Raw genomic sequence first — 23400 nt, 5'->3', positions numbered from 1 at the left:
TTCTTCTGGCAGGCAAAGGTATTCTGCAGCCATTTAGCATCAGGCCAGATGCATGATATTCTTTTGGCAGAATTACGTTATAGTTTCCCTCTCCAGAAAGTCTACCACCTTTCCTCTTTTGAGGCTGTGTGTAGTATATATTTCAGATTTAAGCAGTTGTCCAATTGCTTTGCCATATGCTATTTAAAACATATTTCTCAGAGTTCCATGCTTCTGAATAGAAATGAAAGAGAAATTAAGGTGCGTCTGTCATAGTTCCCAGGCTCCCAGTCAGGTCTCAGTTTTTGCCATCACCTCTCTTGGGGAGGGACCTGCGTTCCGCTTCCTCCAGATCAGATATTTAGGCTTGCACTCCCTCTGCGCTTCATTGTGTTTATCCCAGCAGGTCTGACCTTAGCCCTGAATTCACAGTTTTGCGCTCTCTCACAAAGGCCTATGAGAATGTGCACTAGTGACCAACCAGCTTTTATAGAGCACAGTACGTTTATTTTAGGACAAAAGCATTACAGAGAAAACATATCATAAGACAAACTGTCTTCCATGTTGGGGAATCTGGTAGGCCTCAAAGTTCTTCAAACCCAGCTAGCAGGGTTTGCCCTCTAGGTTACAGTCTCATGTCAGTTTTGGATCATAATGAGAAATGCCACCAGACTGTTCAGGTGGACATTGTATACAGTTGTGGACCTTTGTTTTCCCCTTGCTTCCTGAAACAGGTAAAACCAGTCAATGCTCCCACTCCCCGGGGAGTGAAATTTCAAAGTCTGTGTGTCTGCTACAGCTGTGTGAATACCAAACCAAAAAACACCCGTAAACAAATTTTCATTTCGATCAGAGATAAAATATTTTTGGTGTTCTTGACAAAGGAAAAACCGAAAAAAATTCATTCATGTAGAACTAAATGATTTGAATGTCAACTCGAAACTACATTTCAAAGTGAAATGTCAGCATTTTCTAAATAAAATGTCAATTTGATTTATTGCATTTGAAAAATTTAGTTTTGAAACAAAATGTCGTAACTGTTTTGACATTTCCCAAATCTATTTTTTTTTTTCAACCAAAACTATTTGCTGATTTTTTTCAGCTTAATTTCTATTCACTGGGAAAAAATCGCTCAACTCTAGTATCTTTATAACTGGCTTTGGAAACTTTGCATTAATTCCCCCTCCCCTCCTGCCAATTGCAGATTTCACAAGAAACCCACCTAACAAGCCAGAAATACAAAGATACATATTACACGTATTGATATAAAAGTCCCATGAATATTCTACAGGCTGTACCATTGGGGACACCTCAGTGTAGTAGTCTTTTGAAATTTCCATGCTTGCTGGTGATGCTTCTGTCACAATGCCTTTCTTTTATTAAAATTAGGAATTCTAGGCTAAAAAAAGGTGAGAAGCATACCAAACAAGCAGAATGAAATGCTAGAAAATTCTTAAAGACTTTGCTTCGTTAACAAAGTTCTCTTTTTAGTTTTGCTATGAGAATAGAAGTTTATTAGAAACATTATTTTGATGAACAAGAGAGGGAAAGTGTGTTGTCGCTTAAAAAGCAATATTTTTGTCCATGCTGAATAAACTGAATTTAAGAGATTTCTTTGTACTACCATTGTGTGATGTTTGCTAGCAAGGATTACTTTTGTCTGCACCCCCATCTCTAGAATAAATTATATACACAATCCTTTCCTGTGCTTCTCTGCATTCTCCTATTCATTCTGCAGTGTTGGAACCAGTATTTTTCCATCACAGGCTGCAGTTTTCATTTTAACAGCTTTCACAAGGTCAGTGACCTTTCTGAATTCAACATTGTTCTATACAAATGTCCATACGTTATCTCAGAATCTGTATGTATTCAGAGGATCCCTGAAATTGAGTCTGCTTCTGACCTATTGTGCCAATCTGAATTTACAGCCTGAATTTAAGTGCAAACTGAGGGGTAGTCTGCTGAGTGCTTGTGAGCTTGTATAAGCTGACCTGTTCCCAGTGTAGTATTTCCATACAGTTGATGTGCCATGGTTTACAACTGCAAAATAAAAATTTTACTGATCATCCCTGGTTTTGAAAGTGCCACCGGATTTCAATTTTTCATAGAAATAGGAAGGATACCTCCACCCTTCCTCCCAGGCAGGCAAGAGTGCTGAGTGGGGTAATGGCTACTGTTATTTCCTGCCCCTAACTGGCTGCAGTAGCTGAAACCTTAGGAGACTGATGGAAAAGGAGCCAGAAATGGCAACAGCTGCACCACAAAGAGAAAAAGGGGAAAAAGCAATGTTTAGCATAAGTAGAGAGAAGATTAATTAAAGGCAAGGCATTTTACAGTAGGTCGTTTACAAGTTATTGGAGGAAAAAAAGTGTTCTGTTGCTGCTGTGGACGTGTGTGAACTGCATAGCAAACTGCACAGTGAGACTGAAAACTTGGCAATAAATGTTAGGTGTACAATACTAATGGAGCAGGCTCATTCTGGTGCTATGTTCCAGAAAAACTCTAGCTGATGCAGTCTCTTGGTTTCAAAACTAGCAAGGAGCGAGTGACGATTTTAGCAGCTTCAGTGCCATACGGAACCACAAACTGAAGCTGTTAATGACTAGAACAGTGGAAAAACACTGATGCTTTCACAACAAGCAAATCTAAAAACCTGCTAGTGTTTTAAAGAAATTTAAAAAAAAAAATCTGACTGAATTTCATTTTCAAGACTTCTCAGTGATTTCAGTACAGGTCAGGTGTTAGTAAACTAGTGCTAAGTGTGCCATCATTTTCTGTCGCTTTAAATTCTCTCCACTTTAAGACTCCAAATTATAACTCCCATTCTTCTGGCTGATCTGTTCATGAGTTACTGTTGAATGATTCAAATCATTCCCTTCCCCATGGCTGAGCATTGCCCTAGAGAGCAACAAACAGGTGCCAAGATAGGTATTTAAATTTGGGCCTCCTGCATAGCTCTGAAAAACACTACAACTATCCCACAAGATCAGCCCTAATTTGATTTTTTTTTTTAGTTTTGTGAGTGCTGCTAGTTAGTTTGTATCAGTGTTAAAATTACATTCATAAAAGCGTAGCCTTTCTCTGTTTGCCCAATTTCTAATTAGCAATGACCCCTTGGACCCTGATAGTGAGGATCTATAGATCTTAGGTATTTATATGGCTCCCATAACCATATTACCTGAGATATAACAATCTTTAATATATTTATCCTCACGGCACCTCTGTGAGGTAGGGTACTACTACTATTCCCATTTTACAGATGGGGAACTGATGCATAGAGAAACTAAGGCCTAGATCCTCAAAAGTAGTTAGGCACCTAAAGACCCACTGACATTCTCAAAACTGCCACTCAACTGCCAGCTAACTTGGTAGAGTTTCTGCCTGTCAGCATTCACAAAGCCAACTGAGCGCTGGTGCTCCCTGACAGCTAACAAGATGCTTGGAGCCCTAGCTGAAGCCAAAGCCCCAAAGTAGGATCTTACCACGGGAGGATGATCTTACAGGCCTGCTCTGAACATGCGTAAGACCTGATACCTGTCAGATCCTACAGCAGGAAAGCCAGATGCAGGCCACCACTAGGGTGAAGTGGCAACACAGTACCTGTAGAAAGGACATCTGGGGACACAAGGAAATGTAGGGTGATGTGGATTTAAGTCCAAACTCCGAATCAGGAAAAGCAGGGATTTGAACCTCTCTCTCACGTCCCTGATGAGTGCCCTAACTACCAGGTTATAGGGACATGCATGTGTGCTCTCTCTCTCTCTCTCACTCACCATCTTAATGTGGAGTGGGAAGATCTCACAGGATGGGAAAACCAGGTCTAGTGAGCACATTTTTACCTGTTAGTGCCTGGGCTACCTAAGCAGCTGACCTGGCTTAGGCACCTACCTCCAGGACGCTGACGATCCTGAGCAGGAGGAGGTGCCTATCTCAGGTGCCTAAGCCCTTTCCTGTACATTTCATTCATGGCTAGCTTAGGCAGCTTCCTGCTCAGCTTGCTGGCTTCTGAGGATCCCTTGCCTAGGCACCTGACTCTCCCCATACGTTGTAGGGATGAGGATTTCATTAGGCAGCAGACTGCCTAAGAGTTGGTCAGGCACTACAATGCTGAGCAAATCTGGACCTAAGTGACTTTCCCAAGGTCACACAGTAAGCCTGAAGTAGAGCAGGGCATTGAGCCTAGACCTCCTAAATCCTAAGCTAGCATCTTTCCTTTAATAACAGGCAAGTCAAAGCTGTATTTTCTGCTAAACATATGCAAGATCAAAAGTCTCCGCCATTAGTTCAATGTGTACACATGAATACCTTCAACGTATTCACCTGAAAAAAAACCCCAATTTTTTCTAACTGCATTACAGTTTGTCAGAAGCAGTAATGTCCATTTTTGGGAACAATGAAAGAAAATAATTTACAATGGGCGCTTACTTTATGCATATAGCATCACTGAGATAAATTAACAGTGAAGAAAGAAGAACTCAAACTCGTAAAGTTAACATAGCTGCTAATACTGAAATGAAAGTAACCAGTGATACAGAAAGAATGGATGGATCAACCAATCTAAATTTGGGATGTGAAACAGTAATGGTGACATTTTCCCAGATCCTGCCTCTGGATCATCTTGCTGTAGAGTGCTTGGAGCCTGTCTGGAGAAAATGGAGCTAGTGATGGGACAAAAGATTCTCTGCGGGGGGAAAAAAATTCTGAGAATGGTCAAGTTTAGAGAGAAAGATGAAGGAAAGGTTAATGTTCAGGTTGTCTTTGAAAATCCAAATTCCAAGCCAAAATTAAGGGCAAAATTTTATTATATGCACTGTTTTGATTATATACATTCAGAACAGGGTGGGAACTTCACACGTTTACAGACTAATACATGTAACTTGGAAGAGGAAGAAGTGTAGAATTGTATTTCTTATGAAGATCTGTGTGACTCAGCAGTCCAAAAATATTTGGCAAAAAACCCTGGAAGGGCATCAGACAATTTAAGGTTATTTTCTGGATCAAACATATGGATGTATGGTGAAACAATTAATTCTTCTCCCAAGTGGCTTCTGCATATTCCCACTTGTAGGACACACTTTTTCCTTAGTCTTCTTTGTGGGTACCTCTGAGCTTTGGAACCTTCCAGAAAAGCAGTCCTTTCTGGGATTGCATAAATACCCTTTCACCGTCCCCTGAGAGCACTGAACATTAGGTGCTCAAGTTACAAGCTGAAGTTACCGATCACTTCAGTTTCTTCCTTTCCATGGAGTAGCTGCAGAGTGTCTCTTCTCAAATCTGTAGAGATTTATCAGGCTGTTAGAGCATTGCAATTTTAGACAGCTTTGATAGCTTTTAGGTAAATTAGATAATCTTATTTTCTTCCCTGCTATGGTTTAAACTCACAGACTGAGTTCATCTTTTATTCCGAGCTCATCCTCTCTGATCTAGACCCCAAAGATTTGGGGTGAAATCCTGGCTCTGTTGAACTCAATGGCAAAACATATATCGACTTCACTCGGGACTCAACTTCACCCCTGTAGAAAAAGGATTCCTCTTCTCACAGGTATCTTACTACTCTTTTTATATCTTTGATTTTTGCTTATATATATGAAAGCCTTCCTTCATATTGTTGCTATTGCCCTTGTTATTGCTGCTTATTATTATTAATCATGTTTATTACAGTAGTGCCTAGGGAACAACCAAGATCAGAGCCTCATTGTGCTAGGCACTGCACAAACACAGAGTAGTAGACAATCCCTGCCTGAAGAGTTTATAATCTAAATAGACAAAGCAGACCAGGGTGAAAGGGATGTAATATCCTAGCAGAGCATCCAATGTAATGTCAACAAATGTGATGTTAGTTCCATGATTTTCAGGGAGTAGCTTTAGTTAGGAGGGGATTAGCTAATTGGAAAGACAAGGGAAGGGCGGGGGTGAGCAGGACAGAGCAGGGCAGACAGGTCTGAGGGACAAGTGTGGAGTGAGGCTGAGATGAAGAGACTGAGACAGGAGCTGGGAAGGGGCTGAAGCACATAACCAATCAACACAGAACAGTAATAATATTTTTTACAGTTTTTACTGGATATTTTTTTGTCTGCCAGTCCACGCTTAACCTGCTTGTACAGCTGCTCCTATTAACTTCAATCCCTGCAGTTTAAATTCTTCCTCCAAGCTCACATGGTGGAGGATGGGGATCACTGCATGGGTCCTAGTGCCCTGAGAGTGGATTGACCTCTCTTCCACGCTTTTGCGTCCAGGGGGTGCTGGGGTGGGGGGGGCACTAGCTGGACTCCACGTTACCCCTCTGCTCCAGTGCAGTAGTATTTGTTATGCTGCTTCTGCAGCTGGCTCACTGCAGTGTCCTTTCAGCCTATTATTACTTTTCATTTGTTGTCCAGCAGCGTGCAACATAACAATGTTCTAGGCACATTCCTGAACAGAAGGCAGGGTCCCTGCCCTGATCAGAAGAGGTAAAATATGCTCATGTTGCTCTTGAAGAGGCTCAGTGTCTGTTTTTCATAAGCATCATGACAGACGTGAGTCTTCAGATGTAATCTAATGCGGAAAGAATTGAGGCATTTCATATAACCTCAGGAAAGCTTCGCTTTCATTTTTCTTTTGAGCCATCCCATCATCTTCTTACTCTTCAGATGTGAGAGTCCCAAACATATGCTATCTTTAAAAAAGGGAAAATTATGTGACCTGTAATACTGCTTTTTTGAAGATACCATCTTACAAAATTCTCATTTGCTTGCCTGCCCAATCTCCACTCTGAGTTTCGAGGTTACAACTTTATTTTATTTTTTACCTTTTTCCATTCAGGTTTGTTTTTTCTTCTCTCTGGCCCATTTTTGATTTTAGAAAAGTTTAAGATGATAAACCTTTCAGGGAGTTTCACATTCTGCTCAGTCAAAGGAACTGACTGAAACGTTCCAAGAGCAGCATTTATGCTTAGCGCTGGGTAACTTGTATCAGCCAGTAGGGGACCTAATCAATTTCTACCCATCTACTGCTGCCCTCGAGGTTAAAAAAAAAACCTTAGGATCCAGGCAAGTTCTGCCAATTTCAGGCTAAATAGCTAAGACCCAGAGAATCCTGCAAGATATCTCCAGAGAAGCAGAATTATAGATAAGAAATTTTGCTCTTACAATTGGATTCATAGCTGAAAGAAACTCCTAAATAAGTAAAATTTCAAAATAAATGTATACACACACACACAACCAGACACAAACTTTTTGTAGTACTTAATTCAATTTTTAATGAAAGAGTGGGAAAGTGGTTTCGGGCAAAAATGAAATTCATGTGTATAGATCAGTCTATTATGGATAGAGGGAAAGGGAAAGTATGCTGGCATCTTGTCTGTAATTTTTGTGGGTGAAATTGTGGTGGGAAAAGGCAAAATTTTTGTTGATTTCAAAGGGGCTAGGATTTCACCTTTTTTATTTTTGTAATACTGCTTCATGTTTTTCCTGCCTTTGTTAGTTCGGTAATCTAGTCCTAACCTAAACTTTTTATTTCTCTTTATAAATTGTTTGCAATGGAAAGAGGTCAACCCTAAGGCCCTAAAATTCACCATCTTTAAAGAAAGAGAAAACTATGTGCCATCCTTACAAGTTAACATTTATTATTTGTTTAAATATCAAACAACCTACAACATTGCTAGGGTTCAAAGCGTTTGTGTTTGGATTGCTGAGTCTGTCTCCAGTAAGTCGTTTCCCTCTCAAGAAATGGATCCTGGATCAGTCACCCACCACCACCTACTTAATAGTACAAAGCGTAGAAATTATGCAATGCCTTTATATTTTTTAACGTTCAAGTCTCTTTAAATAAGTTTTGAAGGGGCGGATTTTCCAGGAATTCTGAATTTTGATTTGACACCCAGTCAGTTTTTTGATACAGTAGAAGTGGACAGATAAATGATCTGGAGGATGGTGTGATTTGCACTCTCAGCAAATTTGCAGATAATACTAAACTGGGAGGAGTGGTAGATATGCTGGAGGGCAGGGATAGGATACAGAGGAACCTAGACAAATTGGAGGATTGGGCCAAAAGAAATCTGATGAGGTTCAATAAGGATAAGTGCAGGGTCCTGCACTTAGGACGGAAGAACCCAATGCACAGCTACAGACTAGGGACCGAATGGCTAGGCAGCAGTTCTGCGGAAAAGGACCTAGGGGTGACAGTGGACGAGAAGCTGGATATGAGTCAGCAGTGTGCCCTTGTTGCCAAGAAGGCCAATGGCATTTTGGGATGTATAAGTAGGGGCATAGCGAGCAGATCGAGGGACGTGATCGTTCCCCTCTATTCGACATTGGTGAGGCCTCATCTGGAGTACTGTGTCCAGTTTTGGGCCCCACACCACAAGAAGGATGTGGATAAATTGGAGAGAGTCCAGCGAAGGGCAACAAAAATTATTAGGGGTCTGGAACACATGATTTATGAGGAGAGGCTGAGGGAACTGGGATTGTTTAGTCTGCAGAAGAGAAGAATGAGGGGGGATTTGATAGCTGCTTTCAACTACCTGAGAGGTGGTTCCAGAGAGGATGGTTCTAGACTATTTTCAGTGGTAGAAGAGGACAGGACATGGAGTAATATTCTCAAGTTGCAGTGGGGGAGGTTTAGGTTGGATATTAGGAAAAACTTTTTCACTAGGAGGGTGGTGAAACACTGGAATGCGTTACCTAGGGAGGTGGTAGAATCTCCTTCCTTAGAAGTTTTTAAGGTCAGGCTTGACAAAGCCCTGGCTGGGGTGATTTTAATTGGGGATTGGTCCTGCTTTGAGCAGGGGGTTGGACTAGATGACCTCCTGAGGTCCCTTCCAACCCTGATATTCTATGATTCTATGATAATGGGAACTAAGGCTAAGACTTAAGTTTTTAAAGAAAACAATGGCAAACAAAAAGTCTCCAAACAGACAACCCATGTGTCCTGTGCTTTAATATTAAAACTAACACAATAAACTCTTCTACATGCTGATATCACCATCTGGTATTAAGATTGCCTGACAGTGACACTTCTAATTACAAGACCCTGTTGCCAGTTACTTATAACTTTCCAAAATGTAACTGTTGGGGTTGAAATTTTCTGTGTGACTGCCTCAGGTTGAAGATTTTTGGAAAACTTCAGACGAAATGGTTCAGCCATTTCTGAGAATGAGGCTAAGAAGGAGTACATTGTTTTACTCATGTTAAAAAATCCCGGCGACCTTTTCTGTGAGAAGCTCTTAGGTCCCCAGGCTTTGGAACAGGGACTTGAAAAATCTGGCAGGGAGAGGGGTGGCTTTTGTGAAATGGAGGTGTCTCTTGTGAAAATCTGTCCAAATTTGGCCAATTTAGAAGCCTCGGGGGGGGGGGGGGGAGAGGGGAACACAGTTTAGCAAGTCTCTATCAAGCGTGTGTAAAGCTTTGCAGCAATGATTCCATCCACACGGGGCATGCTCTAGCCCAGGGCTGATCAGGTCTTTTCCTGAAACTGTGTTAAAAGAACGTTATTAAAGTTGCAAAGTCAAGCTCTCCAGAATTAGGAAATGCCAGAATAAAGGTTGCCCAAGCAACTTTAATTCAGCCACCATGTGCTTATGCATTATGATAGTATTTAATTACATGATCACATGCAATGTTTTCCACATAATCCATGCCTCCCACAGCGCACATGTAATGAGCAACTATTCAATAGTTTTATTTTATTCTCATTGTTCATTGTGTGGCCCCTTTCCTTCTTTACTGCACAATAGGCAAACCCTGCTCTGAAGATAGAATTATTCATTTCCTTGTGAGCTTTTCTGTGGCATTAACATAGGGTATGAGTGCCTCACAAATTAACTTATTATTAATTAATTTATTGTCACAACATCCTGTGAGATGAGGGTGGTGGTGATGCTATCCCCATTTTACAGATTGGGAGCTGAGGCACAGAGAGATTAAGGTCTAAAGCATCCCCTAATTTTGGGTACCCAATTTGAGATGAAGACCTGATTTTTTCAGAATACGTACCATTATATAGCACTATATATGTTCAGCGCACAGCTCCCATTGACTTCAGTTGCAGTTGAGTGCTCAGCACTTCTGCAAATCAGGCTGCAAGGTATCAAGTTGGGTGACCAGAAAATGCAGAATGTACAATTAGTGACCACCTGTGAAAAGTTGGTTTGAAGTAATTTACTTACATCACACAGGAATTCAGTAGCCAAAGCCAGGATAGAATCAAGATGTCCATGCAGCATTCAAATGCCTTAACCATGAAACCCTCCTTCTCTTCCTATAGTCCTAACCCTGCGTCTGAGTAGAAGTTTCCTTGATAATCACACACAAAAGAGGAGGAAAGAATATTAGTATGTTCACTCATTCACTACGTATTTCAATTTGTGCAACAAGTGAAAGCAGGAGGTCTTACAGATAACAGTCACCTTCACTACACAGCCCTATTCATCCCCAGAATGTAGGCAGAGACAACCTCAATTTGGGCATTCCCTAACTTTTGAGTGCCCAATTTTGCAACCTTAACAGTGTTCTTTTAATGTTTTGTGTGTGTAATTATTATTTATTATGGTATCAGGGCACATATTTTACTCTAACAACATCCTACCTAATTAGCTATTTAGATTTAAATTTTAGCATTTTACCCCGGCTTCCATTGGCAGTGGTGCGTAACTACACAGAACCAAATGAATTTGGGAAGGCACAATCACAGATTCCTGGCATCTGTGGGAATGTGTCCTCCTCTCTCCCCTTTTTGTGCCCACAATAGTTCCCAACATGTTTGGGGATTTACCTGTTTTGAATCTCTGGTAACTTTTACTATGTAAATTTCATCTGCAGATTGTTGCAGCATCTGATGTTGATGTGGTTAACTTGTCATTTTGCTGTAGTCCTGTGGTGCTGCTTGTTTCCTGAATACACTGCAGGTGTTGCACATGTGATTTGAGATTCATTTCTGATGCTGTACTGTGAACCACTTCCTTTATCAGGCTTTGTGGTGTAACACTCCATCTGATATAAAACAACTTGCTGTGTCTTGGCCCTCAATGTACAAAGCTTCACTTTAATTACTCACCTTATAATAGCATATTTTATAATTATCAAAAGCTGTGCTGAAGTAAAGTTATGCAAAGGTGCACCATGTTTTTCATGGGATAATTTTTTGTCTGGTTCAGAGAGGATTATAGTTCTCTCTAAATATTAAAATATTTTCACTTGTTTTAATGCTTTACTGATTTCAGAGATATTTCCTATGCATAAAATGAAGAATCAGTGTTAAAATCGTCAACTGTTTCAAATCAACATAAATATTTTAAGTACATTTAAAACATTATGTTTCTGGATATTTTCATATATATTTTTTGAAAATTGTGTGGTCAGTTGTGATGTTAAAATTACTAAATAAGAAGTTAGATAACAAATTTCAAGTGCCTCTTTTATTCTTTTTTTAAAATGTTCATAGTAAGACTATGAAAGGGAAATGGAAGCCTACAAAAATATTGAGTGAATGTTGGATGTTTACATTTTGTTATTTGCAGAATTCTTTGGAGTAAGATACTATTAACCGTGTGTGTGTGAGAGAGAGAGAGAGAGAAAGAGGTATCAACGACACTTCTGCTCAGCATTAGTTTTTCAGATAAATTTTGCTTTTTACTCAATCCCCACTTATCTTAATGAGGTACAAAGAAATCAAAGAACATATTCAAGGACACAGAATAAGTCAGTTGTCCAGCTGGAACAGAATCCAGAATGCCCCTGACTCCCAATCTTTTGCTCTGATTGCTAAGCTTCCATTCCCTATTTTGTATTGACTGGCTTTGCAACACCTTAACTATAAGCAGAAAAGTAAGCAAGCTGCTCTAGTGGAGTTGCCTTATTCTGTCTAAGGATGAACCAAGACAGTAGCGTAAAAACAATACCACCACCTGTTTTCCTAGCAGAGACTGCTTGTGAGTTAAGCTCAGCCTTCAGTATGAAGCAAACTGTAGATCTCTTGCTGAGTCACAGTGCTAGTTAATGTATAAGGTGGCAAAAAAGAAAGACAGAAAGCCATTCTGCCTTGATAGTGCCACTGATCTCTCACAAGTGACTTCCATTTACTTTAGCAAGCTAGTATGTAAAAAATCAGTATAGATACAGATTTTGTTTAATTGTACAATAGGTGACCAATAGTGAGAACAGGAAATTGTAATGGAATGGTTACCTAGGCAGTAGATATGTATATTCACTGAAGTACAGACCCACCATTGTTCAGAAAAGAATATTTCAGAATTTCAGAAAAGATAAAAGAAATGCCTTATGGAAGGAGTATCATGAGAAGGAATTTGGGCAAGGTTATATTTTAGAAAGAGGAGATGCACAGTAGGTTAGATGAAAGCCAAGGTGTTAACAAATATCTTGGTGTGTCTGGAAATGAAATGGATTATAAGAAGACACTGTAGGCCACATTTGCAAAAGTGACATTCAGCTGCATATGTACAACATGCACATAACCAAAATCCTGGGCTTGCGTGCAAACCCTAATTTGCATATAAATGTCTATATGTGAGTAAGTCAGGGTTAGTGCAAATGCATTGAAGTTTGTGTGCTCCCAATGTGGTGCATGTCATTTTGAAAATTTAAATCAAGGAAATCACCAACAGAGAAGTGCCCTCTGTGGTATAAAAACAAACTGATCTCAAAATATAACTCAAAATCCATAAACAAAAATCAATTTAAAATGTTTTTAGAACACAAATTAGGTGGTTTTGAATTTTTTTTTTTTTTACAATTTGTTGAAAAATAGTATTTTTGTAGTTGGTTTTGCTAAGTGCTAATCAAATAAAATTGTTGTCATCTGTAAAACACTCACATTATGATATGCAAAATATTTTGAGTTTCTTTCATTTTAATTCTATTCCTCTGTTTCCAAAAAAAAAATCTGTAATTACCATAGGTTCAGTGCACTTAAGTCAAATTTCTAACGTTGCCCCCATTTGATGCTTGTGCTTCATTTTAACTCTAACTGAAAGCTAGATCCAGGATGCTTTTTACACTCTTTCTTGTTCAGTTCACTTGCACTCATTCCTCTATTACAGCCTAATAATTTCTCTGCTAGTGCTATAGCCCATCACCTGTAACGAAGCAGTACAACTACAATACAGCTTTTCATTTATACTGTACCCAGCTGCTCATTTTAATTCATCTGGGAACTGGCTCATGTAACATTTATAATGCAGAAGAGAGATGGACTGGATATTTTGTATTTTATAGTTTCAAGTTTTCTATATGCTGCTTGCTTGCTTGCTTCTTTGTAACAAATGAAAAACCTGAGTTGTTTTGTATAGGAAAAAAATCCCTCAGGTTGGAGGTAGACATATGGCAAACAGTTCTTCCAATTGTCAAAACAGCTGTTTATTACAGAAATGGGTGATGAATGATATTGAAAACTGTAATGTTGCTTTGCTGGAGAGATTCACTGTATGATACTGTGTGTGGGCACAGATCAAAAGAACTGAGCTGTAACTTTTTTCTAAAGGGAACAATTTAAACTGCAGTTTGTAAGATTTCCTTAAAACTTTGTGCTTGCCTAGCCAGATAGTGAAAGTACTGTTTTAATTTTTTATTTTAGTAGGCTAGAACTACAGTTTAATAAATTTGTTAGTCTCTAAGGTGCCACAAGTACTCCTTTTAGTTTTGCGAATACAGACTAACACGGCTGCTACTCTGAAACTAGTTTAAATCTTAGTCACGGATTAATTTAAAAGAGAAAAGAGTGCTCTGCACTTTTGAAAACCAGGCAGTTATTAGTTTTACAGTTAAGTTTCTAAATCTACATTTTATTAATCCATTTCTGAAAATCTTGGCAGACATAGAATCACCGAATCATAGGAATGTGGGACTGGAAGGGATCTCATATGTCCAGTCCTCTGCACTAAGGCAGGACTAAGTATTCTCTAGTCCATTCCTAACTGATGTTTGTCTAACCTATTCTTAAAAACCTACAGTGATGGAGATTCCACAACCTCCCTCCGTAATTTGTTCCAGTGCTTAACTACCCTGACAGTTACGTTTTTCTTAATGTCTAATCTAAATCCTCCTTCCTGCAATTTCAGCCCATTACTTCTTGTCCTTTTATGTACTTGAACACTGTTATCATGTCCCCCTCTCAGTCTTCTCTTCTCCAGATTAAACACACCCAATTTTTTTTCAATTTTTCCTCATAGGTCATCTTTTCTAGACCTTTAATGTTTTTTCTTGCTCTCCGCTGGACTTCCTCCAATTTGTTCACATCTTTTCCAAAGTGTGGTGCCCAGAACTGGACACACAAATCTGGCTGAGGCCATATCAGTACTGAGTAAAGTGGAAGGATTACTTCTCGTGTCATGCTTATGATATAAAAGATTATTTATAAATAGATTTATTTATTATATGTATTTGTTTCACAGACTTGTACTATAACTTGTTTTCTAAATATAATTGTATATTTGCACCTTAGCATTCAATCATTTATTCATCCACTTTACCATGTGGATTTAGAAATGAAAGGGACTTGGTGTTAGTGTATGCATCATATGATGTGTGCAAATACCATTCTTAACAATGCTGCTTGAAATTACAAAAATTATAGCTGCTCATTTTCTCTGATACAGTGGAATTATAATGATGGACTATTAGGGAAAATTAATAACTACTTTTTGTTTAGTATGCACTAACATCTAAAATCAGAAATGCCAATAAAAGACATCACTCCATTTAAAAATAATACTTAGACTTTCTATCATGTTACTGATGGCCTAACCATAGGAAAATACTTATGCAGTGGTAACCTCAGATTCTTGAATTAGACTGCTACTGCCAGTGGTATTGTAATGATATTATGCAGTGGTAAACAGGTGAATTCAAATGACAGGATCTCACAAGTGTTCAAATGCTTTAGAGAGCCTTGGGAACTATAAATGATCTCTCATATTCCCATTCTTCTGCAGTGTCATCATGCAGGTACTCCTATGCTGTACAGTATGTAGGGCAGCTGGAAGACATTCAAATACAGTAGGTCTGTACAGAGAATTCAGTTACGTGAATGTTTTAATGCAACAGAACAAAATTGCCTATAACCTTTTTTATAAATTAGTGCACTAGAAACAAATAATGCTATTGCTAGCCCAAATAGCCACACTGACTTGCGGTATTCTAGTCTCAATTTATTTTGGGAAACAAAACCATTTTTAGATCAGAATTTTACTAAGAATGCCTGCCAATTGCTCTATTTTAACTGTTCATTTAAGAAGAGGAGGCTGCAATATCTTGTGACTGGAAGCATGAGAAAGTTCCAAAGGGTATAAACAGACCAGCAAAGCATGCTTATTAGTACAGGCAGGAAATTATGTTATGATAAAGATTGAACAGTGGCTGACCAACAATAGTTTTTCAAAATGATCTTCTAAGAGATGCACTTACTTGAGCATTTTCAAGCACTCTAATAACAGCATCCCTTCTCCAGTTGTTTCTAGGAAACTTTACTGTCCTTCAAATCCCTGCTCATGAATCAGTTATTGTGTTTAGCATTATGTTACTAACTTTCATTCTGCCTGATCTCCTGGTCACTTCTGCACCTAATCATTTTCTGTTGTTGTTCTTCTAAGAGCTACATTTTATTGCTGAATGATTTTTTATAATTCTTCTCTCTGCCCCCTCTCTTTCTCTCCCAGAGTTTTCTTTTAAATTAAATATGAAAATCATTAGCCATAATGTAACAATAAGCCACTGTGGAAAATGAGTGAAATCTCTGTATTATTTTTTATGGATATCAGGTGCTCTTCAGTTTACTTGCTCAGTTTGTACTGCTGCCTACCTGGACTCAAAGGGTTAAGTCAGAGACTATGACTTTAATTCAATCACCATATTTTAAAGACAATACACATGAATTCCTTGGAAGCTTCACCTCCAATTGAAGTCTCCCTGATAACTCCAGGGGAGGGGAGGGGAAAGAAACCTCTAGGGAGAGAAATAAACCAGTTCTGCCCAGAGAGCAAATGAAGGGGCTTAGGGGGAAATCAGGACAAGATGTTTGAACTGGATAAAATGTGCGCATCTGGAACACAGAGAGGGACACAGAGAGCATGCTGCAGCAACAGGCTGTTTCTCCCACCCCAGAAATGGAAGTAACTCCTCTGAGTAGAACTCACCAAAACTGGCAAAGAAAGATTAAGGTTTAATCTTAATAAGGGGGAAATATATGTATAGACCTTTATTGTTTAAACACTTTGTTCCGTGTGCTGCATACCTTTTGGGTGAATAAATAATGTTTAGTTTTGAAGGTGTTTTTGAGCCCCTTTAATTGGTTTGGTAGTCTCAGATTCCTGGAGGAAAATTGCTTATAGGTGCCAAACCCAGTTAGATCTGTCAAGGAACACAGAACCTGGAGAGATGTGAATGTAGTGAAACCTGCCCACAAAGGGGTGTACTTGAGATGTGAATGTAGCGAAACCTGCCCACAAAGGGGTGTACTTGAGATGTGAATGTAGTGAAACCTGCCCACAAAGGGGTGTACTTGAGAGGGGCTAAAATGGGTCTAAAGTGCATCTCATTCTCTCTAACCATAACAGCCACTCCATGGTGTGATTTAGTAGGCTGTTGACTAACATGCTGGTGGTTGAAGGAACTCTGCTTCTACAGTGAGTTTGAGGCATCCACCCTTTTGTCTGCTAATGCATACAGTGCAGCTGATTGCTGTATTAATTCACAATTCAGTCACATGATAAAATATAGTAAACCATTCTTCCTGTATATTCCTTTATCAATATTCATTTTTTTCCAGGGACTTTTCATGTTACATAAGCATAGACTGCCCTCACTTTATTAGAACCCCCAGTTTTTTGGCAAAGCCATGGCTCCCAAGTGGCTGATTAGTTGGATTAATTTCATATTGTGTAACTTGTAACGCAGGTCCACTTAAAAGTATCAAAAGCATGTCCATGGATTTCTCCTTATGCCTCACTACGTTTGCAAGCTGACAGTAATAATATAATAATAATAATAATACTGTCATGCCTTATTGTTTAATTATGAGGGTTAACTGACCACTTCCCAGAAATAGTGGAAAACAGAAGTCAGGAATCACTGATTAAACACAAAAGACATCTCACAACTTTGTCTTAAATCCATCACAGCCACAGAATTGCATAACTCATATTCTTTGCTTCCTCAAGAAGGGACAAACTTCATCTCCACACCCCATAAAATGTACACACCTATTTTTAAAGCTCATCTTAATTGTAGTTCAACCCATCACATGTACTCCCAATTGAAAAGATCAAAACAGTTGAACCAGTTACCTAATTAAAGTCAATGCAACCATAGGAACAGGGAACAAGTGTTCAATTTTGCAATGTCTACTGCAGGATTAAAGGATTATAGCTATAATTTGATTGTAATATATGGGTGTAATAGTTTAGCTTCATAGACAAAGCAAATTTTTATGATCATTCAGTAACTCACATGACTTCTAAACTTTCAGTTTGTATTTTCATTTCTCCAGGGTGATGTATTGTTTGATAATGTGCATCTATTTTATAATATTCAAGTATCCATTCACTCTAATGGAATTGGTTCAAATAGCCATTCCCAAGGATATTTTAGAACAGATTTGATCAAATTGAATTTTTCCCTTGTTTGTGGTTATCTGAAAACCCTTTTTCTTTCCCTTACAAGTGTTTAGGAAAGTAGAAGATGTAAATATTGAACGGTGGCACTATATAATCTGTGTCAAAGTGGCTAATGTAGGTTTTTATGAGGAGATCTGTGTCTATTGTAATTTATGGAAAATGAGTGAGAGCAACTGAGAACAGTTGGGAATTCAGTACAAGCATAGCATTGAAATTTGAATATACTTCAGTCTTTGGAAGCAGTTGTGAAACAGTGTGTAGCACTGATTAGATAGACCCTTCAAAGAAAAATCAGGGGACCCAGGTCTCTGTTCTTCTCTTTAGAGTTGCTGAGAAATTGTCTTTTCAGAACTTGAGTGTGAGCAGTCGTCTTTGACAAACCTACCTTACACACAGATTTGGTAAGGAAGAGGTATCATAAACTCACTTTATTATGCACTTCGCTCACTTCCGCATTGCAGAATCTGAGAGGTGTAAGAGGGGGTGGAATATGTCCTTAGCTATTATGTCCTCTGCAGTCTTGCATGTTGAGTTCAATTCCCCTTCTGCAAAGAAATCTGGAGAGCATTACTAGCAGGTGGGTAAAGGGAGGAAATCTTTTAACAGAGAGGATAATTAATTGCTGAAACAATTTGTTAAGAGATGAGGTGTGTCATAAATATAAAGGGAAGGGTAAAACCCCTTAAAAATCCTCTCACCTGCAAAGGGTTAAGAAGCTAAAGGTAACCTCGCTGGCACCTGACCAAAATGACCAATGAGGAGACAAGATACTTTCAAAAGCTGGGAGGAGGGAGAAAAACAAAGGGTCTGTCTGTCTGTATGCTGCTTTTGCCAGGGACAGAACAGGAATGGAGTCTTAGAACTTTTAGTAAGTAATCTAGCTAGGTATGTGTTAGATTATGATTTCTTTAAATGGCTGAGAAAAGAACTATGCTGAATAGAATGACTATTCCTGTCTGTGTGTCTTTTTTGTAACTTAAGGTTTTGCCTAGAGGGATTCTCTATGTTTTGAATCTAATTACCCTGTAAGGTATCTACCATCCTGATTTTACAGAGGTGATTCCTTTACTTCTATTAAAAGTCTTCTTGTAAGAAAACTGAATGATTTTTCATTGTTCTCAGATCCAAGGGTTTGGGTCTGTGGTCACCTATGCAAATTGGTGAGGATTTTTACCAAACCTTCCCCAGGAAGTGGGGTGCAAGGGTTGGGAGGATTTTGGGGGGAAAGACGTGTCCAAACTACGTTTCCCTGTAAACCCAGATAAAGTTTGGTGGTGGCAGTGGAAATCCAAGGGCAAAGGGTAAAATTAATTTGTACCTTGGGGAAGTTTTAACCTAAGCTGGTAAAAGTAATCTTAGGAGATTTTCATGCAGGTCCCCACATCTGTACCCTAGAGTTCAGAGTGGGGAAGGAACCTTGACAAGGTGGATTTTCCATCACCTGACATTTTAAAATTAAGATACGCTGTAGCTCAGTCAGAAGTTACGGGCTTGATACAGGTATTGCTGGGTGAATGAATACTCTTATGCAGGAGGTCAGACTAGATGATCATAATAATCCCTTCTCGCCTTGAAATCTATTAAATCTTCATCTTGTTCAGAGGGATGAGGATGGGGAACAGGGTTCGCTCCAGGCAATTAAGCTGGTGGCTGTCTCTTGAATTTTCTGGATCCACACAGAGGCAGCGGATTCCACAGGAATCTTAGTGCCTCTACACAAGTGCTGGGGCCCTTAACTCCTTTGTAGTGCAGCTACCATTTCTATGAATCATGATCCATATCTCCAGCTCCTTCCTATTCACTGATCCCTGAACTAGCAGGGAGCCCTGCATAGACCCAAGAAAGGTGCTATTGATGCAACTGACACCCATTCTCTCTTATAGAGGAAAGGATCTGTATACAGATCTAGAGGTCAAAATCTGACCTATTATCATTACACACAATTGACCTTCAGAATCATATAAAACAGCATGAAATGCTGTTGCAGGAAAGCAGTTTTAAACTTCACAATGCACCATAGGGTAACAATGATAATTTATAGAGATGTTTATGTATCAGCTGCAGTGATGGAAAGGGGCAGACCTGGGTTTCAGAGGTCAGATCTCTCACATTGGGCACACAGAAAATGAGGAATACTCAGTGACTGGGAACGCTTCGATTTACTTGACTAACCAAGCATCATACAGGAACTGTGTGACAGAGGCAGGGATAGAATCCAGTTTTCCATGGTGACATTCAACTTCCTTAACCATGATATCCTCCTTTCTCTACCTACATTTTCTGCCTCATTCATTACACACCTTCCAAATTCTGCAAAAAGAAGCAGAAATTCTATGGACAGCATCATTCACTGCAGAAACCTGATTTATTTCCAGAGCAAGCCAATCCTGTGCTCTGAATGAGGCAGGGGTCCTGTAGAAAAAATAGTATGTGATCATGTAATACTCAGTGCACAAGAAGCTGAATTAAGGGTCTGACATTTCCTCACTTTTGAGTGCTTGAGTTTATAACCTTAAGTAAGTTTCTTTTAGTATAGTTTTTAGGATTTAATTTCCTATGTTTTTGTAATACAAACTGAAAAAAAAAAAACCCACCCAAACTCTACCATGTGGATTCATACAGACCCTCTAAAGTGGGTCATGAGCGGAGTTCAGGCCTTTAGATCCCCAGCACACACCTCAACCGCTTGAGCAAATGGTGCAACTGATAGCAGCAGTAGTAGATTGTTAACCTCTATATGGACCAAGCACTAGAGGTTGACGAGACACACACTTTGCCAGTGGCTTTCAAAGCTGTTTGCTGACAGGAGATGAATGGTGAGATTCGGGACTCCTAGGTTGTGGAGGGGGGTGTGCTCTAGCAGTTATAGACCTTTCTGACCTCTCCTACCCAAATATGTCTTTGTCTGCCCTCTGCTTATGTCTGTCCCACCCTCTCCTCCTATCCACCCTGCAACCATTCACTCCGGCCTCTCCAGCTCCTACCCTCCTCTCCCTCAGTTCCTATCCTTCCCCTCCCTCAGCTCCTGCCCCCCTCTCCTGTATAGAATCATAGACTATTAGGGTTGGAAGAGACCTCAGGAGGTCATCTAGTCTAATCCCCTGCTCAAAGAAGGACCAAGACCAACTAAATCATCCCAGCCAAGGATTTGTCAAGTCGGGCCTTAAAAACCTCTAAGGATGGAGATTCCACCACCTCCCTAGGTAATCCATTCCAGTGCTTCACCACTCTCCTAGTGAAATAGTGTTTCCTAATATCTAACCTAGACCTTCCCCACTGCAACTTGAGACCATTGCTCCTTGTTCTGTCATCTGCTGCCACTGAGAACAGCCAAGCTCCATCCTCTTTGGGACCCCCCCCTTCAGGTAGTTGAAGGCTGCTATCAAATCCCCCCTCATTCTTCTCTTCTGCAGACTAAATAACCCCAGTTCCCTCAGCCTCTCTTCGTAAGTCATGTGCCCCAGCCCCCTAATCATTTTTGTTGCCCTCCGCTGAACTCTCTCCAATTTGTCCACATCCCTTCTGTAGTGCAGGGACCAAAACTGGATGCAGTACTCCAGGTGTGGCCTCACCAGCGCCGAATAGAGGGGAATAATCACTTCCCTTGATCTGCTGGCAATGCTCCTACTAATACAGCCCAATATGCCGTTGGCCTTCTTTGCAACGAGGGCACACTGCTGACTCATATCCAGCTTCTCACCCAATGTAATCCCCAGGTCCTTTTCTGCAGAACTGCCGCTTAGCCAGTCGGTCCCCAGCCTGTAGCGTGCATGGGATTCTTCCTTCCTAAATGCAGGACTCTGCACTTGTCCTTGTTGAACCTCATCAGATTTCTTTTGGCCCAGTTGTCCAATTTGTCTAGGTCACTCTGGACCCTATCCCTGCCCTCCAGCGTATCTACCTCTCCCCACAGTTTAGTGTCATCTGCGAACTTGCTGAGTGTGCAGTTAATCCCATCATCCAGACCATTAATAAAGATGTTGAACAAAACCAGCCCCAGGACCGACCCCTGGGGCACTCTGCTTGATACCGGCTGCCAACTAGACATTGAGCCCAACAATCTAGCCCAGAGGTGGGCAAACTATGTCCCGTGGGCCACATCCAACCCACGGGACCATCCTGCCCGGTCCCTGAGCTCCTGGCCGGGGAGGCTAGCCCCCTGCCCCTCCCCCACTGTTTCCCCTCCCCCGCAGCCTCAGCTCTGGGCAGCGGCGCTGCACACCCATGCAGGGCAGCGTGGCAGTGTGTCTGGCTCCAGCCAGGCGGCATGGCCCCAGACATGCTGCTCTGAGCGGCATGGTAAGGGGGCCGGGGGGTTGGATATGGGGCAGGAAGTTCTGGGGGGCAATTAGGGGACAGGGAGCAGGGGATGGTTGGATAGGGCAGAGGTTCTGGGGTGGGGGGGTGGTGGCAGGGGATGGGGAACAGGGGGGATTGGATAGCGGGTGGGATCCCAGGGGGCAGTTAGGGGTGGGGGTCCCGGGAGGGGGCGGTCAGGGGACAAGGAGCAGGAGGGGTTGGATAGGGGGTGGGGTCCCGGGGGGAGCAGTTAGGGATGGGGGGTCCTGGGAGGGGGCGGTCAGGGGACAAGGAACAGGGTGTCTTGAATGGGTGGGAGGTTCTGAGGTGGGCAGTCAGGGGGCGGGAGCCAGGCTGTTTGGGGAGGCACAGCCTTCCCTACCCGGCCCTCCATAGAATTTTGCACCCTGATGTGGCCCTCGGGTCAAAAAGTTTGCCCACCCCGATCTAGCCAGCTTTCTATCCACCTTATAGTCCATTAATCCAATCCATACTTCTTTAACGTGCTGGCAAGAATACTGTGGGAGACCATATCAAAAGCTTTGGTAAAGTCAAGATATATCACATCCACCGCTTTTCCCATATCCACAGAACCAGTTATCTCATCATAGAATGCAATAAGGTTGGTCAGGCGTGACTTGCCCTTGGTGAATCCATGTTGACTGTTCCTGATCACCTTCCTCTCCTCCAAGTGCTTCAAAATGGATTCCTTGAGGACCTGCTCCATGATTTTGCTGGGGATTGAAGTGAGGCTGACCGATCTGTAGTTCCCCGGATTTTCTTTCTTCCCTTTTTTATATATGGGCACTATATTTGCCTTTTTTCAATTGTCCGGGATCTCCCCCATCACCACGAATTTTCAGAGATAATGGCCAATGGCTCTGCAATCACATCAGCCAACTCCCTCAGCCCCCTTGGATGCATTAGATCTGGACCCATGGGCTTGTGCATGTCCAGCTTTTCTAAATAGTTCTTAACCTGTTCTTTCACCACTGAGGGCTGCTCACCTTCTCCCCATATTGTGTTGCCCAGTGCAGCAGTCTGGGAGTTGACCTTGTCTGTGAAGACCGAGGCAAAAAAAGCATTGAGTACTTCAGCTTTTTCCACATCATCTGTCACTATGTTGCCTCCCCCATTCAGTAAGGGTCCCAGACTTTCCCTGACCACCTTCTTGTTGCGAACATACCTGTAGAAACCCTTCTTGTTACCCTTCACATCCCTTGCTAGCTGCAACTCCAGTTGTGCCTTGGCCTTTCTGATTACATCCCTGCATGCTCTAGCAATGTTTTTATACTCCTCCCTAGTCATCTGTCCAAATTTCCACTTCTTGTAAGCTTCCTTTTTGAGTTTAGGCTCACTGAAGATTTCACTGTTAAGCCAAGCTGGTCGCGTGCCATATTTACTATTCTTTCTGCACTTCGGGATGGTTTGTTCCTGTGCCCTCAATAAGGCTTCTTTAAAATACAATCCCAATCACTTCCCATCTCCTACTTCCTCTTGCTCTCTGTTTCTATCCATCT

The 23400-nt window shown here is 40.9% G+C and overlaps 1 protein-coding gene and 1 pseudogene across 3 annotated transcripts in view; one reads left to right on the top strand and one right to left on the bottom strand.

Moving 5' to 3' along the window:
• Positions 1 to 23400, top strand: part of NR3C2 (nuclear receptor subfamily 3 group C member 2) — a 278667-nt gene that overhangs the window by 166623 nt on the left and 88644 nt on the right. The window lies entirely within an intron of this gene.
• On the bottom strand, positions 1707 to 2010 carry LOC144264065 (transcription initiation factor IIA subunit 2 pseudogene; annotated as a pseudogene).

This window comes from Eretmochelys imbricata, chromosome 4 (assembly GCF_965152235.1).
Source record: "Eretmochelys imbricata isolate rEreImb1 chromosome 4, rEreImb1.hap1, whole genome shotgun sequence".
NCBI classification, from domain to species: Eukaryota; Metazoa; Chordata; order Testudines; family Cheloniidae; genus Eretmochelys; species Eretmochelys imbricata.
This window is presented reverse-complemented; position numbering and strand designations above follow the sequence as displayed.